The following is a 19,775-nucleotide window of genomic DNA, read 5'->3' on the forward strand; positions in this document are numbered from 1 at the left end:
TTTTTAAAATATTTTTTTAGATGTTGATGGACCTTTATTTTATTCATTTATTTATATGTGGTGCTGAGAATTGAACCCAGTGCCTCGCAAGCACACTACCACTACGCCACAGCCACAGCCCTGAGAAAGGTATTTTAAATAGCCCTCAATAAAGTATTTTTGTTTTGCTGGAAGGTGAGATTTTTTTCTAATACTGAAACAAAGATCTTCTAAGTACCCAATGCTCAGGGAGCTGGACAGAGCAGTTTTTCTGTTTCTGTTTTTGTAATTTTTCACTGTTTCTGGTAGAAACCAGGCTGATTAATTCTGAGCCTGTGTGGGCTTTGACATTGCTCATTCTGCTGTTTTCTGGTCACTCCTCCTCCCACTTTAATAGTTTCCTCATCCAGATACGATGACTGGTACCCAGCTGAAGGCTCATAAGCGACCTACTGAGACTCTTCCTAGTGCTCTCACATGTAGCATCTCTCTCTCTCTCTCTCTCTCTCTCTCTCTCTCTCTCTCTCCCCCTCCCTCCCTGCCCCCACTCTACACTCCCCACTCATCTGCTCTGGTCTAGCTTTCCTTGGTATCCCTCAACTCCCATCTCCAAATCCTCAACTCAAGGATCCCTGGGCTCCATGTGGCCTAAAATCTCTCTCCAGGTCAGAAGCTGGAGAAACCTTAGAAATTGCATCATTTGATTCCCATCTCTCAGGGTCTCTGTCCCTTGAAAACAGTGGTTTTATATATATAAACATTTACACATGTGTGTGCACATTCATATATGCATAGGATTGTGGGTATTTGTGTATAGGTGGGTGTGTGTGTATAAATGTTTTTTCCTTTCTTAAAAATTTGTTTCAAATAGATGGATAAGTGTGGACCTTCCATATCTTGCCAGAAGCAGAGATCCTGATTGCCATAATTTTATTCTGCAGGAGACACAAGCTCTTTAGATGCCAGTCTAAGGAAATTCATGCCAGAGCCATTTTACATCTGAGCCTCAGAGAGAGAGAAAAGCAGGAAGTTATAGATTCTGAATTTAAAAAAAATGTTTTCTAGTATATAAATTATGATTACTTAAAATAAAAAAACAAATTAAAATTAAAATAAGGAATGGTTATAAAGAGCACCATCAAATACTTATTATTCAGGTCATAAAGTGAGAGAAAATAATTGCAACATGTAGAGCTGACAAAGAAGTTTATAAAGGAAGCTTCATGCCCAATAAGGTAGCCATTAGCCACATGTGGCTACTCAGTATTTTTTAGTAGTCTTTTATATATAAAAAATATATATATAAACTTACCTTGTATACAATCAGAGACATAATAAATTGTGGTATAAAGGTGTATTAAGAATTGTAATGCAAATTTTTTTTTAAAAAATTTAAAAATAAATAAATATATATAGTTGTGGATGAACCTTTATTTTTATTTATTTATTTATTTATATGCAGTGCTGAGAATTGAACCCAGCACCTCACATATGCTAGGCAAGCGCTCTGCCACTGAGCCACCACCCCAGCCCCACATGTGGCTACTGAGTATTTGAAATGTGATTAGTCCAAACTGAAGTATGCTAGAAATGTAAAAGGCACACCAGCCTTTTTTCCCCTAATTTTTTATTTGGTGCATTATAGTTGTATCTATTGCTGGGATTTGTTGTTACATATTTGTACATGCACACAATATAGCAATATAATTTGGCCAATATCAGTCCCAAGCACTTCTCCCCTCCCTCCTTACCTCCCACTCCTTGGTCCCTTTCCTCTACTTATCTCCTTTAATTTTGAGGAGATCCACGCCCACCTTTGTTTTCCTTTTTCCTCTCTAGCTTCCACATATGAGGGAAAACATAAGACCTTTAACCTCCTGAGTTTGACTTATTTCACTTAAACATGGTGGTCTCTAGTTCCATCCATTTTCCTGCAAATGACATAATTTCATTTTTCTTTATGGCTGAATAAAATCCCATTGTGTGTGTGTGTGTGTATATATATATCTCACAGGTTCTTTATCCATTCATCCACTGATGGACACCTAGGCTGGTTCCATAGTTTAGCTATCATGAATTGTGCTGCTATCAACATGGATATGCATGTATCACTGTGGTAAGATGCCTTTAATTCTTCAGGTAAGTACTAAGGAGTGGGGTCACCTGAACACAGTTTTTAAGAACTTTTGAAAAACTGGTTGATTGCATATGGAAATGATAATAGTTGGGTTATATTGGGTCAAATAAGATAGATTAAATAAAATACAGACCCCCAAAATAATTCCACTGGTTTCTTTTTACTCTTTTAAGGTTGCTAGTAGAACATTTTGATTTGTGTGAGGCTTTATTATATTTCTATTGGAAAATGCTAATACAAAATATGTAAGGAATATTTGAAAATTAAAAAGGAAAAAGCAGCAAACTTAATAGAAAAATCAAGCAAGGGTTGGGCATGGTGGTGCACACCTGTCATCCCAGCAAACCACGAGGCTGAGGCAGAAGAGTCACAAGTTCGAAGCCAGCCTCAGTCACTTAGTGAGAACCTGTCTCAAAATAAAAATAAAAAAGGGTTGCAGAAATAGCTCAGTCATAAAACACCTTGGTTCAATTCCCAGTGAAGACAAGAAAAAAGAAGAGAAAGGAAGGAAAAAAAGAGAAAGGGATACCAATGGGCAGTTTATAGAAAAGGAAATCTATATCAAACATGAAATCTGCTCAAAATAATTAAGAACAAGTTAAATGCAAACTAAAATAGCAATTAAAAATACCTTCCATATCGACAAAACTCAGACAATCTGGTAATGCCAAGCATTGTTGGCGATTTAGAGCAGCAGGACCCATCTGCCTCTGCTGTGGAAGTGTGGATGGGTACAGCCACTCTCAAGAACGACCCACCAATACCTCGTCAAAATAAATATATACATAAGCTCTGGCCAGAAATTCCACTCCGGTGCTTGTATCCTATATAAATTCTCATGCAGCTCCAAGGAAGCAGATGTATATGGATGCTCACTGCCATTTGTCCAGATTTTAGAGTCAACCTGGGCGGTACATCACTGGGAGAGAGAACACATGTGGCTACTCACCATGGAGTAAGGGAGCTGAAAGCAGTAGATTCTGTTAACACCTAGCAACATGGATGGGTCTTAATGTAGTAGATGGTGAACAACGTGTGAAACAGCATATGTAGTGTGTGTGTGTATGTGTGTGTGTGCATATAAAACACAATATGTTTGAGGAACACATCCCAACACAAAGTTATTCATTAAATCCATTAAAACATGGTGGCACACAGGGTAGAGAGAAGAGTGGGGAATAGAAACAGAGTTTAAGGAAAAAGAAGAATGAGTAAGAAGACATATGCATACAAACTTATATATTTACAACAGAGGGGCCTTGTCTGAACCAGTAATGATAATGTATCCTGGACTAGGCAATATAATAAACTAACCTTTACACCTGTAGTTGAAAAGAAGAAGGCAGCCATTTTCAGTGATTTGAAGAGATACAAAGCAAGAAACACCTCCTTTGAGCACCTAACTTACATGCATTTCTTCACATTCAAGGAGTTACAAACCTGGGTAATATTGAAACGAACGAAACTATTTGTCAATGAGACAAATTTTGTCCTAGCACTAAATTCTCAGACTGTCTACCCTGGACTTAGCACTGGAGATTTTTACACCATGCTCAAGAGACTGGGTCTTTAACCAGGGTTCCTGCAGGGGCACAGCAGGTGATAGGTAGGGAGGAGGTAGAGAAATAAATGCAGGGGAGAGAGGAGACGAAGCTCAAAGCCTCCGGCTTCCGTTTCAACCATATTGATCTACTTTAGGCATTATATTTCCACCTAAGCTTTGATTTGAAGGAAGGATTCTGTGATTTAAAAAGGAAAAAAAAAAAAAAACCAGGAGCCATTCTCCTAGGCGTTTATATAAGATACTGAGCAATAGAATGAAGAGTGTCTTCAACAGCAGTTATACAAAGCTTGCAGAATATTCTTCGTATAGCTACTTTCAGGAACACTCGGTGAAAACTGAAGGCACAATATTAGATCACTGGTTTCTGAAAAGACATTTCTAGGGGAAGTTAAAATAATGTAGCACAGTGTGGGAAGCTCAGAGAATCTGAAAGAACTGAGGTTTAGTGCCTTTGGGCCAACTCTGCAAGGCCCTGGTGAGGCTGCTTCCAGGAGATTTAAATAACCAGCTAAGTGCCCCAAACTACATATAGATTTAATTATTGGCTGAAAGGGAGATTGTTTCCTTTTAAAATCCATAAGGAAAAAATCTGTTCCTCGTATCTCCCCTGGCTTTGGGTGGCTTTCTGTAAATTGTCGCCCTTGCTTGGCTTACAGAAGCATTGCTCCAATTCCTCCCTTTATTTTCCCATGGGGTTCTCCCTGTGAGTGTTTCTGTATCCTCATTTTAACTTTGTAGGATATCGATGATATCAGGTAAGAGACCATCCCATGACTTCATTTTAACTGGATTACTTCTCTAAAGACCCCATCTCCAAAAAAAAAAAAAAATCACATTCTGAAATACTGGTTAGAACTTTGACATGTGAATTTGTTGGGGGGACACAATTCAACCCCTGGTAAAACTAGATGAGATCCACATTTAGTGGGCTTTTCTCCTGAAAGGAACACCCTGGTCCCCACTGGCACAGGAAATAAAGAGTTCAAGCAGAAAGCCTTACTAAATTTAGAAACTGGCGTGGAAGGCCGTCAAAGTGGCCAGAAATTAAGGGAGGATGATCTCAGAAACCAGGAAGCCACTGAAGGGAGGGCACACAAAATATGTACCCAAACTGCCCTCAAACTCTTTTGAACTGCACTGAACGAGGCACGAAGAAGCCACGAGGAGAAGATGGGAAAAGCCGAGGAGGTATTTCACAGCTGCTTCATGTTTGGAGACAGAGTTGGGGGTTCAAACCTAACCAGATTTTGAGGTATTTGGTAAACCCCAGAAGACTTTCTCCTAAAACCCTGGAAAAGCCACGTCTTAGGATTAGAGACTACACATAAGCCCCAAACTGAGGGAAAACTGAAGTAGAGCAGTCCCAGGAGATCCTGAATCAAGTCTCTCTAAGCCGAAGGGGACTCCGGGGATGGCACAACTTTAAAAAATGAAGCGTGACACTCTTCAGAGTAAGAAGACATCCATAACATCTAGTATATATTCAAATAGTTACTAGAAATGCAAAAAAGTCAGAAAATGTGACGAGTGATTAAGAAATAAAAGAGTCAATAAAATTAGGCTTAACGACAACACGGATCTTGGAATTAGCAGAAAGAGCTTATAAGGTATCATGGGAAAGACCTGGGATTAAGATGACATAAGTGAGATGCTTTCCTTAGGTGTAAAACTTAAGAAGACCCTCCCCCAAAACACATGGATATCAAAATAATGTAATAATGTGACATTTTGAATGTTTCTATTTTATTAGTTCTTTTTTTGTTTTACATGACAATAGAGTCAATTTTGACGTATTTAGACAAACATGGAGCATATATCTTATTCTAATTAGGATCCCTGCTAAGAGCCATAGCCAAGTAGGAATGACACATGGCATTTTTGGTTGAAAGGTGACACCAGCAATTCATTGAGATGATAATGATTATGTTAAGATGTGCATTCAATTGGAGATTAGACCCCTGCCCGTCCACCTCAGCCTGCTACTTTGGAGCTCTCCCGCGGATTCCCAGAGAGTTCCCATTGGTTGGGGAAGTGCGGGAGGAGGGATTTCCGGAGGAGGGATTTCCTGTTGGTGTGGTGTGTCCCAGGAGAAGGCTGCAAACATGGCATTCTCGGGAGTTTTGGAAATAAAGTTTGTTCCTGCTTGAGTGGCTCGTGATTTTGTGCCCAGCCAGACTGCGGCAGATCCCAGTCTTGTGGACGTACATGGTGTGGAGATTCATTGTACATATATGTACCTAGGAAAGTTATGTCAGATTCATTCCATTATGCAACGTTTTAACAGATCAAAATTAACGCAAAGGAAATCCAGGATGTACAAACTACCAAAATTTTAAACAAAGGCAGGATTTGTAACAGTGCCATACCAAGACTTATTAAATCTAAACAAAAAGGGGAAATCAATATTAATCCCCTACATAAAATTTTTCACAGGAGAAAAAAAATGACAAAAATATCAGGCAATTATTTTTTCTAAATAAAACAACCATGAATCCAAGAAGGTCAGCAAACTCCACACAGAAAAAAAAAGAAAAAAGACAAAACCTCCCTGAGACATATCATAATTAAACTGCTGGAAACACAAAGATAAAGACTATGACCTCCAAAGAAGCCCAAAAGAAGATGCGTTTCACACAGGGGCACAGCAGCAAGAATAATGGTTGATTTCTTATCAGAAGAAACAGAGAACAGAAAACAACAGGGAGAGAGCCTGAGAGTGCGGAGAGAGGAAAAAACCCAACCTACCTTCTCCATCCACAGAACACATCCTTCAAAACAGAAAGTAAAATAAAGACATCCCAGACACTGAGAGTAAAAAGAACTCATCACCAACAGTCCACACCACAGGAAATGCAGAGGGACGTTTCCTGGACGGAAAGGAGATGTTGTCGGGTGGAAATTTGTGGCTCAAGATGGAATGAAGAACCCTGAGAATAGTAAATACGTGGGTAATTGTTCAAATGGGTTGTTTTGTTAGAATCTTCAAAAGCAAATTAGCTGAAGCAAAGGCATAATAATATATTCTGGGTTTCATAAAGGTAAAATTATACACTGGATAAAACTAGAACAGAGGACATTGGGGACCAATGGGATTACACTTTTCATGAGAGTCTTAGGTTAAACAGAGAGTGCTATAATATCAATCTCAGGAGACTGTGATTAAGTTAAATGTGCACTTTATAACCCTAGACAAAAGACTCTCCCAAGAACTGCAAAGAAGAGTAGCTATAAAGCAAATACAGACATAAAAATACTGTATTAATCTGAAAGGAGAAACAAAAGTAAAAGAATAGAGAACAAGTTCATATATATATGTGTGTGTGTGTGTGTGTGTGTGTGTGTGTGTGTGTGTATTATATTTCCATTCACTCAGCATGATTCTCTGGAGAGTAATCCTAGTTGTTGTGTGTATTATTCGATTTTCCTTTTTATTTCTGACAAATATTCCCTAGTGTTGGGATTGAATGTTACACAGTTTCTTTAATCATTACCTGTTGAAGGACATCTAGGCTGTTCTCAGCTGTGGACTATTATGAACAAAGCCATTATGAACAAGCATGTACGAGTTTTTGTGTGATGTTTATGTTCTCTCTAGTTTTCTTTCTAGGTTAAGTGTAACTGATGGGTTGTATGGTAGTTGCTTGTTTGTTTTGTTAAGGAATTGACTTTTTCCAGAGTTACTGTATTATTTTCATTTCTACCAATAATATAAGAATGAGCCAGTTTCCCTGCATCCTCGTCGGCATTGGATGTTGTCACTATTTTTCCTTTTTTAACTTTAGCTATTGATCACTGTTTAGTAGTTTCTCACCTCATTTCCCTCGAGGCTAATAAAGCTGACACCTTTTCATCAGCTTCTTGATATGTGTGTATCCTCCCAGTGAATTGTCTTTTCATATATTTTACCCATCCTTAATCGGATTGTGTGTTTTCCACTTCTGAGTTTGGAGAATGGTTTACGTCTTCCAGTTAGTTACTAATCCTTTGTGGGATGGATTGTTGGCAAGTATTTGTTCCCAGTATGTAGCTTGTTTTTCATCCTCTTAACACCCTGCTTCTTTCACTTTTCAAATGCATCAAGATTCTTTGGACCTTGGAGCTTTGGCACACGCTCCTGTTGAACGGCAGGAGTATTTAATTTTAACGAGATTCAATTTATCAATTTTCCTTTTTATATAGTTCGCTTTTGATGTCAAGTATAAGAGCTCTTTGGCTACTCCTGGTTCTCAAAGATTTAACCAATGATTTTTTTTCTTAAAGTTTAAAATCTCAGGTTTTACATTCAACCCAGAATACACTTGGAGTTAACTTGTATACAGTATGAGGCTAAGATCTAGGTTTAGTTTTCTCCCCATAGCTTTCACACTGTTCCAGCACCATCTGTTGAAGGGGTTATTCATCCTCCCTTGAGTTCCCTTTGTTCTTTTGTCAAAAATTAGTTGGGCATATTTGTCTGGGTCTATTTCTGAGTTTTCTATTCTATCTCCCTGTCTGAGTCTGTTTCCCCACAAATACCCTTCAGTTTTGATTACTGTACCTATGTGATGAATCTTGAAATCAGATAGACTGATTCCTCACACATTTTTGTTCTTTTTTCAAAATTGTTTAGCTACTCTAGTTTTTTTTTTTTTTTGCATTTCCATAACAAGTTTTAGAGTAATTTTTCTCTCTACAGATTTCTCTCTCATCTTTCATATGATTTTACCTATCTACTTGCTTAGGATGCACATGAGTTAATTCCTTTTAAAAGGAATTGTGTTAAAGCTATACATAAATTTGGGGAGAATTGACTTCTTTACTGGGTTGAATCTTCCAATCTATGAACATGGTATGTCTCTGTTTATTTAGATCTTTGATTTCTTTCATCAGCATTTTGTCATTTTCAACATACAGGTTCATAAGATGTACACCTAAATCTATCTATCTATCTATCTATCTATCTATCTATCTATCTCTCTCTCTCTCTCTCAGCAATTTGAAATGGGACTTGTTGTTTTAGTCAGCTTTTAACTTTCTATGACCAAAAGACCTGACAAGAACAATTTTAGAGGAGGAAAAGTTTAGTTTCTTTCATGGTTTCTGAGGTCTCAGTCCATAGACAGCCAATTCCATTGGGGAGATGTTGAGAGCCACAGCCAAAGGGGCCCCAGCAAACTTCCAGCTGCCAGCAAACTTTCAGCTGCCGGCTCCTCTGGGCCCTGGGTGAGTAAACACAAAGACAGAAGGGTGTGGTAGAGGAAGTGGCTCAGGACCACACTAGGAAGCAGAGAGACTTCTCACTAAGGACAAATATATACCCCCAAAGCATGTCCAAAGACCCACCTCCTCCAGCCACACCCACACCTTCACTTACCACCCAGTTAATCTCATCAGGGGATTAATGTACTGATTAGGTTAAAAATCTCATAATCAATCATTTTACCTCTAAACTTTCTTCCACTGTCTCATACATAAGTTTGAACAGCTTACACCTAAACCATAATAGTATTTCATTTTTATTCCAATATCCTTGTATCTTTATTTGTATCCCATGACCTTGATAAATTAATTTATTACTTCTAAGAGTTTTGGTCTAATTCTAAGAGTCCTCAAGATTGTACACATAAAAAATTTGCAAATTGGAATAATTTTCTTTCTTACTGATGTATTTCCTTTTCTTCCCTTATTGTACTGGTATATATTGCAGAACTACAAGGAATGAGATTAGTAGGAGTGGATATTCTTGCCTCATTCCCAATCTTATTGGAAAAGTAGTAATATTTTTACCATTAAGTATAATATTAATTGTAGGGTTTTGTACATGCTCTTTATCAAATTAGAAAAAAAAATCCCTCTATTATTTTTTCCTTGAAAGTTTTTTAAATCAAGAATGGGTGTTTAATTTTCTGCACTGATAGGTCTGATATGTTATTATGTTATATTTATTCTCTTTCTTGTTAATATGGAGATTACATGATTGATTTTTGAATATTGAACCAATTTTTTTTTTATGTCTGGAATAAGCCTGACCTGGTCATGATATACAATGCTTTTTATATATTGCTGATTCTACTCATTAACCCTTCAGGGTTTTTTTTGTATCTACATCCTTGGGGGTTTTGTTTACAGTTTTCTTTCTTTTTCTTTTCTTTCTTTCTTTTTTTTTTTTTTTTTTTTTTTTTTGGTACTATTTTGACTGGTTTAGTGCCAGAAAGTAATTAACTTGTTCTTAACATGACTTGGGAAATTAGAAAATCCTCCCTTGTTTATAAGTGTCTCATCGATGTCTCATCTATGTTCCCTCCTTTTCTATGGTCAGGAAGAGAGTGTGAGAAATTGATGTGTTTCTTTAAACATCTGGCAGAATTCTTCAGTGAAACCCTCTGGACTTAGAAATTTCTTCATGGGGAGTTTTTTTGTTTTTTTTTTTTTTTTTTTTTTTTTTTTTTTTTTTTTAACTTATGAACTCAAATTCTTTCAGAGTTAAGGAGTTATTCAAATTCTCTATAGTGATAGCTTGTTGGTCCACAGAAGGTGTTCCATCTTCTTTAGCTTGTCAGAGTCCCGTGTGTGAAGTGGCTGGTCTTTTCTCCTCACTAACCTTTCAACCTCCACAGGCTTTGTAGGATGTCCTCGGTTCCATTCTTGATGTCGGTAATTTGTGCCTTTTCTTTTTAATCTTTGTCAGTTTTTTTATTGTGTCAATTTTATCTGTATTTCTGAAGAATCAGTCTTTGTTATTCCAATTTTATCTATTGTTTTTTTGTTTGTTTGTTTCCAATTTCATAGACATTTCTTCTTTTTATTTTTAGCTGTAAATGAACACAATACCTTTATTTTATTTATTTATTTTTATGAGGATCAACCCAGTGCCTCACATGTGCTAGGCAAGTGCTCTACCACTGAGCTACAACCCCAGTCCCTATTTCTTCTTATCTTTATGGATTTTTCCCTACTTGTTTTGGTCTTAGTTTCTCTCTCTCTCTCTCTTAGTTTCTCTCTCTCTCTCTCTCTCTCTCTCTCTCGTAGTTAAGAAAGAAAACAGATTGGGCTCTTTCCTCTTTTTTAATGCATAAATTTAATACTACAATTTTTGTTGGTATGTTGCTCTGTATTTTCTTTCCGTCCAATGCAGAAATTACATTATACATGCATAACTTTCACAGTATCTTGTGTTAACATTTTACTAGTTTGAAGGGTAGCAATCTTGCCTCTCTGTACCTTCCTTTATCCTCCCTTGTTTATAATTGTCTCATCTGTGTCTAATACTTTTAAAACCACATCAGGTAGTGTTCTAATTCTTGCTTCACTGATGAAACATAATTTAGAAAACTCAAAAGGAGAAGGAAAATATGTTATATTCACCATTTTTTTCTCTTCCCATTGTTCTTTCTTTCTTTCTTCCTAATGTTCCAAGATTGCTTCCTTTGTCAGACACTCTCTGCTTAGAGAACTTCTAGCCATTCTTTTAGAGGAGGTCAGCTGTCAACAAATTGCTTTAGTTTACCTCTAGGAATGCTTTTGTTTCTTCTTCATTCACGAAGAATATTTTCAGCTGGGCTGACAAATCTTTTAAAAAAAATGAAGCAAAACAATACCCATAGAACCACTCCTTCTAGCCTCCATGGTTACTGATGAGAAACCTGCGGTCATTCAGATTCTTTTCCACTACCCTGTAGATGAGGCATCATGTGTCTCTTGCAGTTTTTGAGGCAATTTCTTTCTCTTCAGTTTCTCATATTTTGACTCTGCGTTATGTATATTTGTGTGGATTTCTTTGGGTTTATCCTGTTTGATAAACCCATAGAAATTTCTTGAACCCATAGTTTTCAAATTTCACCAAGTTTCTGAAGTTTTTAGCCACTATTTTTTCTAATTTTCTTCAGCTCCATATTCTTTCTCCTGCTTTTCTGGGTCTCCAGTGATACAAATGTTTAATCTATTGTAACAGTTCCCAAAATTCCCTGAGTCTCTCTGCATTTCTTTAAGACGATTTTCTTTCTGTTATTCAAACTGGGTAATTTCTATTGTCCCACCTTCCTCTGACACTGTTCTTGGAGAAGAGGAGGTGCTGCCTCCTTTCTGCTAGTTGAGAACATAAATCCAGGTTCCCCACTTGTCAGGAGGGTCTCACCAGTCCTAGTGGGCAAGGCTGGGTGTGTGGCTGTCCCCCGGAGACCTCCATGAAACCACCCTGACTGTGGGTATGGGCAGAAGTGTTCCTTCTTCCTCTCCGGTGGTCTCCACTGACGCCATGTTGGAGGCTGTCTTGATGACCACTGGGCACTGATGAAGTCCCCACCCTCCAGTAGGCCTCCTTCAGGCCACCCCAGCAGGGGTCAGGCAGCTCCTTACAGCCTGGCCAGGGTGGCAGTCTTGACCTTTGCTGGTCAGGAGAAAGCAATTTATTACCTAAAAGTTTTCTGTCTTGCTTGGGCCCCCTCATACCAGGCTCTTGTTGGAACTGTTTTTCTCCTGCACCTGTTGGTATTGGAGGTCACTGGTTTCTTTAGCTCCAAGTCTGTGATGTACAAGAGAAGAAAACACAGGAAACTCACCATCATGCTTTCTCCTTTGGGTCCCCTAATCCCTAGACAGTGTGCTATGCACCTTCCTTCTCCACCTTTCAACATCTGTTCATGTTGGTCTTAGATGAGGTACCCCTCACTCTCATTATATTTAGCAGGAGAAATAGGGAAACACACATCTGCTCTATCTTCCCAGAAGTGGCAGTACTAAATTGTACTTCCTTTTTATACAATTTCCCCATCCACTGGAATGATTTGAGGGCAAGCTTTATTCGTTTTTATTTTCTTAGCACCAAGCAATGAGCATGTGTCCAATATATGCCTGTTGAATGAATGCATGAAAGAATGTGGTGCCTAAGCAGCCGTGAATAATCCTTTGCAGTGCCCAGTTTTTTCCACTCTTCATTACAGCCTCTCAAATGCTGAGACTGTCTGTAATTTACTTGTCTGCAGGCACACAGCTGGGACCCTGAGATTTCCTCATTCTGTGCCAAGAGCCTGTCTGGTTTGATTGTGTGGGTCCTGAAGACCTACTATGGGGAAGCAGACCAAAGAGAAGTCACGAATGAAGGCCACAACTCTACAGTGGAAGGAGGGCACACCCTTCACATCTGTTGCAGAGAGAGCAGAAAGTTCCCAGTGAAGAAAATACCGGAAGGCCTTCGGAGAGATTGTTTTTGGCTGTTTCCATTTCTTCTCCCCATTTGCTGCCTCCTCCAATGCTGCTAGGTTAGAAGCAGAGAAAACAAAGTAGGAAAGCTTTTGGGATTTCCCAAATTGAAACAAAATTGCATCTCATTAAAATGTGCGCACACACTCATACATAGCATACTGGAGTTATGGGTTACAAGAATTCCCAGCTCACTGGGTAATTTATTCAGTTCCTACTCCCACACTGTTGAGAGGCACAGAAGTACAAACTAGCAAACATAAATAATGAACAGCTTTTAGTGCCTTTATCAATCATAAACATTGTGCTATGTCCCTCAGGAGAGGCTAGTAATAAATCCTCCAATCATGGTTTGGGGTGCCCAGTCCTTGGCTGGGGGACTAGTGAGACAGCCTCTGTCCCTCTCTGATATTATTCAAGGGGCTAGATGCCAGACCAGACCTGCTTTCTCACCAAGATCTGTCAGTCTCACACCCTTGTGGCCTTCAGAGGAATAGGTATGATTAAACCAGCTCTAGACAAAAAAAAAAAAAAAAAGAAAGAAAGAAAGAAAGAAGGAAAGAAATACACAAAAATACAATGTAAACCACATAAGAAACTTTAAATTTTCTAGCAGTCACATTTTAAGAAGTAAGATGAAATTAATTTCAAAGTACATTTTATTTAACCCCCCAGGTACCCCAAGTGCTATGCTTTGAACAGGTAATCAATAACTTTTTAAAGTTATTAATGAGATTTTTACATTTTTTTATTAAGTCCTTGAAATTCAGTGTGCATTTTATATCTCTGGATCATCTAAATTTAGACTAGCACATTTCATAAATTTTCAATTGCTACATGTGGCTGCTGGCTACCATGTTGAAGAATGAAGATCTACAGCAAGGATGGATGAATGGATGGGTGAGTAAGTGGATACCCAAAGTGATGGAGTAAATGAGTGAATGAATGAGTGATATCTGAGTGAATGTGTGGGTGAGAGAGTGAATTAATGAGCTAGGTGTGAGAAAGACTCCAAGGTACACAGCTCTTCCCCATCTCTGTCCTGCGGCGTGTTGTCTGGAAACAGGCAGCAGGTACTGGAGACTTGCAAATTATCGCAAGTGTGAAACGTCTGGCCTTCCACTTGCACAACAAGTCACACTTTCTAGAATTCTTTCCCGTGCACCCCCTGATCCTCGGGACAGTCCTATGAAGGAGGGAGGAATCTGCAAATGTCCCAGGATGGATCCCAGGCCTGGCACACAACCCATTCCCACCCTGCCACTCTCTGGTGCAGACAGATTACTCCAGAACCATCACCATGAAAACCCCCTCTCAGGTCCCCCAGGAGCAACTGCCGACCTCTACTGAGTACATCTAAGGTGCCACCCAGCCTTACTGCCTCCATGGGGAGAGGCATCTGGGCACATCTATACTCCAAGGGCAGCCAGGCCCATAGATGTTCTATGGAGGAGTCACCTTCCTGACTCAGACAACTCCCAACCTCGCCCTGCACTCTTCTGTTTACCCAGGACTTTTCCTACATCTCCAAAACCTTCCTCCTGGGACAAGCCCAGGCCAACCGGAGCTCAGGGCATTTCCAGGTGAGTTCTCAGTCCAGCCTGGAGTCCAGCAGGGTGTTTTACCTGCAGCTCAGGCAAGGGCCAGGGAGTGAGGGCAGAAATTGTGAGGTCCCCAAACCCAGGGCTTGTTAAGAACTGGATGAGGGCCAAAGGAACAAGATGCAGTAGAAACCCTGCTCAGCCAGGTAGACCTGGGAAGTAGAATTATTCATAGAAACTGTGTAGAGATGGAAAACAGATCACTGATTGCAACAGGCTGGTAGAGAGGGCAGGATGGAAGTGACTGTTTATGGGGTGCGCACTTTCCTACAGGGTGTGTGATTCCCTGTGGGATGATAAAAATGTTTATAGGGAACGAGATAGGAGGATGGTGGCATGCCATTATGAATGTGCTAAGTAACGCTGAATTATACTCCTTAATAATGGCTGACAGGGTAGGTTTTCTGAATGTGTTTATTGCACTTTTTCAAACTTCAGTGCTAGAACTCCAGCTCAGGGCTTTGCACTGAATTCCAACTCTCCTTCCGCACTAGCCACAACCCAGGCAGCCCAGCACCAACTCTTCCCCCGGGTTGAGGACATCTTTTTTAGAGACAGCCCAATACAGGCCAACACTGATCTCTCTGCTAAGCGCATAGAGCAGCACTGGCCCCCAGCTGCAGACCAGCAGAGCCCAGAGTGGAGGATCACAAACTTCACAGTCTGGAAGCATTGATATATTCCATCTCTGACAGGCACAGCAAGGAGCTGGCTCGGGGGATAAGTGCCAAGTTAAGGTAACATCCTAAAATATGGAACTCCATTCCCCAGCTCATTAGGGAACTTTAATCTCTGAAATCTGTAAACCCTTCTTGAAGTTATTTATATGATCAGCTTGTGCAGCATCTCTTGGGGATTAAAAGTTGCAAAAATTTATACTACTCACTGGGTGAAGTGGGATTCCCTTTAGTTCTCCTAAAATTATCTCCTGTCAAGTTTTATGGGGGTAGAGGAGAAAGAGGAATATAGGTCTAAGATGCTAGGATGCCAACCAGCACTCTATCTTTCATGATTGAAAAACCTTTCATCCCACCCTCCATCCGTCTTGATCTTTGCAGACTTAAGAAACCTAACTGCACCCCTATTCCCTCCTTGATCATTTTAGTTGCCCTCCCTACAGCTTTTATGTATTTGTCCCCTGTCTCTTGCTAAAGGGGGAGTGATTAGAATATCTAGAAATACTAGGAGAGATAGAAGCGGCCGCACTTGCCATCCTGAGTCTAGGGTACAGTTGGACCCTCAGATTCGGGAGAGAATTGACTCCTCACGCCCTCTTCCTAGGCTCCTAGGCTTCCAGGGACCCACTCCACAGCTCCTGCCTCCCTCTGCAGCCTGGGCACTCCGGGTGCTCCAGGTGCCCTGCTTCTCTCACCTGTCAAACACAGTGTTGGCACAGGTTTCCACCGAACAAAGGGAAGTGCCTTAGCGAGAAAGCACTCACCCCATCTTCCTTGAGCAATGGCTGAAAGCTTCACCTCATCCTAGAACCAAGAATTCAGAGATGAACTAAATGCAATCTGTGCCCTCAAGGAACTGTCCGCCCCTTGGGAAACAGAACACAAAAACAACGAGCACAATTCCAGGAAGGACTGCAGTCCGATGCCCTGACAGAAGCCCAGTGTGGGAGGGAAGTGCAGAGGAGGGTCCTATGCCCTGGGTGAGGGGCATCTGGCAAAGTCTCCTGGAGGACACAGCCTCTCAAATGGGCTTCAAAGGGAGAGGAGGAGTGGAGGAGGGGGACACCTTCTCTATTCTTTATAAATCACCTAGTCTTGGGTATTCTGTTATACTAGCACAAAACAGACTAAGACAGGTTGCATGAGAAAAAGCACCAAGTATTTTATTTTTTTTGAGGATATTGTGAATGGAGTGTTTTTCCTCATTTCCGTTTCAGAATTTTTGTCGCTGATATACAGAAATGCCTTTGATTTACGCGTGTTGATTTTATATCCTGCCACTTTGCTGAATTCATTTATTAGTTCTAGTAGTTTCTTTGTAGATCCTTTTGGGTCTTCTAGGTATAGAATCATGTCGTCCGCAAATAGTGATAATTTAAGTTCTTCTTTTCCTATTTTTATGCCTTTAATGTCTTTCGTCTGTCTAATTGCTCTGGCCAGTGTTTCGAGAACTATATTGAATAGAAGTGGAGATAGAGGGCATCCCTGTCTTGTTCCAGATTTTAGAGGGAATGCCTTTAACTTTTGTCCATTCAGAATGATGCTAGCCTGAGGCTTAGCATAGATAGCTTTTACAATGTCAAGGTAAGTTCCTGTTATCCCTAGTTTTTCTAATGTTTTGAACATAAAGGGATGCTGTACTTTGTCGAATGCTTTCTCTGCGTCTATCGAGATGATCATATGGTTCTTATCTTTAAGTCTATTGATGTGGTGAATAACATTTATTGATTTCCGTATATTGAACCATCCTTGCATCCCAGGGATGAATCCTACTTGATCATGGTGCACAATTTTTTTGATGTGTTTTTGTATTCGATTCACCAGAATTTTATTGAGGATTTTTGCATCTAGGTTCATTAGAGATATTGGTCTGTAGTTTTCTTTCTTTGAGGTGTCTTTGTCTGGTTTCTGAATCAGGGTGATGTTGGCCTCATAGAATGAATTTGGAAGAGCTCCCTCTTTTTTCTATTTCCTGAAATAACTTGAAAAGTATTGGTATTAATTCTTCCTTAAAGATTTTGTAAAACTCCGCTGTGTACCCATCCGGTCCTGGGCTTTTCTTGGTTGGTAGTCTTTTGATGGCTTCTTCAATTTCATCCATTGATATTGGTCTGTTTAAATTGTGTGTATCCTCCTGACTCAGTCTGGGCAAATAATATGACTTAAGAAATTTATCGATGTCTTCACTATCTTCTATTTTATTGGAATATAGGTTTTCAAAATAATTTCTAATTGTCTTCTGTATTTCTGTAGCATCTGTTGTGATATTGCCTTTTTCATCCCGTATGTTAGTAATTTGAGTTTTCTCTCTTCTTCTCTTCGTTAGCATGGCTAAAGGTCTGTCGATCTTATTTATTTTTTCGAAGAACCAAAATACTTGGGAATCAACCTAACAAAAGAGGTGAAAGATTTATACAATGAAAACTACAGAACCCTAAAGAGAGCAGTAGAAGAAGATCTTAGAAGATGGAAAAATATACCTTGTTCATGGATAGGCAGAACTAACATTATCAAAATGGCAATATTATCAAAAGTTCTCTATAGGTTTAATGCAATGCCAATCAAAATCCCAATGGCATTTCTTGTAGAAATAGATAAAGCAATCATGAAATTCATATGGAAAAATAAAAGACCCAGAATAGCAAAAGCAATTCTAAGCAGGAAGTGTGAATCAGGCAGTATAGCGATACCAGATTTCAAACTATATTACAGAGCAATAGTGACAAAAACAGCATGGTACTGGTACCAAAACAGGTGGGTGGACCAATGGTATAGAATAGAGGACACAGAGACTAATCCACAAAGTTACAACTATCTTATATTTGATAAAGGGGCTAAAAGCATGCAATGGAGGAAGGATAACATCTTCAACAAATGGTGTTGGGAAAACTGGAACTCCATATGCAACAAAATGAAACTGAATCCCTTTCTCTCGCCATGCACAAAAATTAACTCAAAATGGATCAAGGAGCTTGATATCAAATCAGATAGAAGAAAAAGTTGGCTCCGATCTACATATTGTGGGGTCGGGCTCCAAATTCCTTAATAGGACACCCATAGCACAAGAGTTAATAACAAGAATCAACAAATGGGACTTACTTAAACTAAAAAGTTTTTTCTCAGCAAGAGAAACAATAAGAGAGGTAAATAGGGAGCCTACATCCTGGGAACAAATTTTTACTCCTCACACTTCAGATAGAGCCCTAATATCCAGAGTATACAAAGAACTCAAAAAATTAGACAATAAGAAAACAAATAACCCAATCAACAAATGGGCCAAGGACCTGAACAGACACTTCTCAGAGGAGGATATACAATCAATCAACAAGTACATGAAAAAATGCTCACCATCTCTAGCAGTCAGAGAAATGCAAATCAAAACCACCCTAAGATACCATCTCACTCCAGTAAGATTGGCAGCCACTATGAAGTCAAACAACAACAAGTGCTGGCGAGGATGTGGAGAAAAGGGTACACTTGTACATTGCTGGTGGGACTGCAATTTGGTGCGGCCAATTTGGAAAGCAGTTTGGAGATTCCTGGGAAAGCTGGGAATGGAACCACCATTTGACCCTGCTATTGCCCTTCTCGGACTATTCCCTGAAGACCTTAAAAGAGCATGCTACAGGGATACTGCCACATCGATGTTCATAGCAGCACAATTCACAACAGCTAGACTGTGGAACCAACCCAGATGCCCTTCAATAGATGAATGGATAAAAAAAATGTGGCATTTATACACCATGGAATATTACGCAGCACTAAAAAATGACAAAATCATGGAATTTGCAGGGAAATGGATGGCACTAGAGCAGATTATGCTTAGTGAAGCTAGCCAATCCCTAAAAAACAAATACCAAATGTCTTCTTTGATATAATGAGAGCAACTATGAACAGAGCAAGGAGGAAGAGCAGGAAGAAAAGATTAACTTTAAACAGAGACATGAGATGGGAGGGAAAGAGAGAGAAAAGGGAAATTGCATGGAAATGAAGGGAGACCCTCATTGCTATACAAAATTACATATAAGAGGTTGTGAGGGGAATGGGAAAATAAACAAGGAGAGAAATGAATTACAGTAGATGGGGTAGAGAGAGAAGATGTGAGGGAAGGGGAGCGGGGATAGTAGGGGATAGGAAAGGTAGCAGAATACAACAGTTACTAATAGGGCATTATGTAAAATTGTGGATGTGTAACCGACGTGATTCTGCAATCTGCAGTTGGGGTAAAATTGGGAGTTCATAACCCACTTCAATCTAATGTATGAAATATGATATGTCAAGAGCTTTGTAATGTTGTGAAAAACCAATAAAAAAATAAATAAATAAATGATCCACAAAAAAAAAAAAAAGAGAAAAAGCACCAAGAAATGACAGAGATCTGGGAGTGGCCAGAGCCAGAGTAGGTGGCATAAGAGGAGCTCAGAGACAGGTAATGAAGGAACCCTAGTGGACAGGTCTTCTCAGAACTTCCTGTGAGCCCCAGGTCAAGGCAAGCACTCGTGGGGACAGGGGCACCCTACCTCCCATGAGTCTGGAGCCTCTTAGCACTGTAGGCCGAGATGGTTTCTGTCATCCCCTTCCTATGGAGCAAATATACCTTTGTCACCCAGGTCCTGATGGTGATCATTGTTAAATACCCA

This window comes from Spermophilus citellus (genome assembly GCF_964194105.1).
Source record: "Spermophilus citellus genome assembly, chromosome: 16".
Lineage (NCBI taxonomy): Eukaryota > Metazoa > Chordata > Mammalia > Rodentia > Sciuridae > Spermophilus > Spermophilus citellus.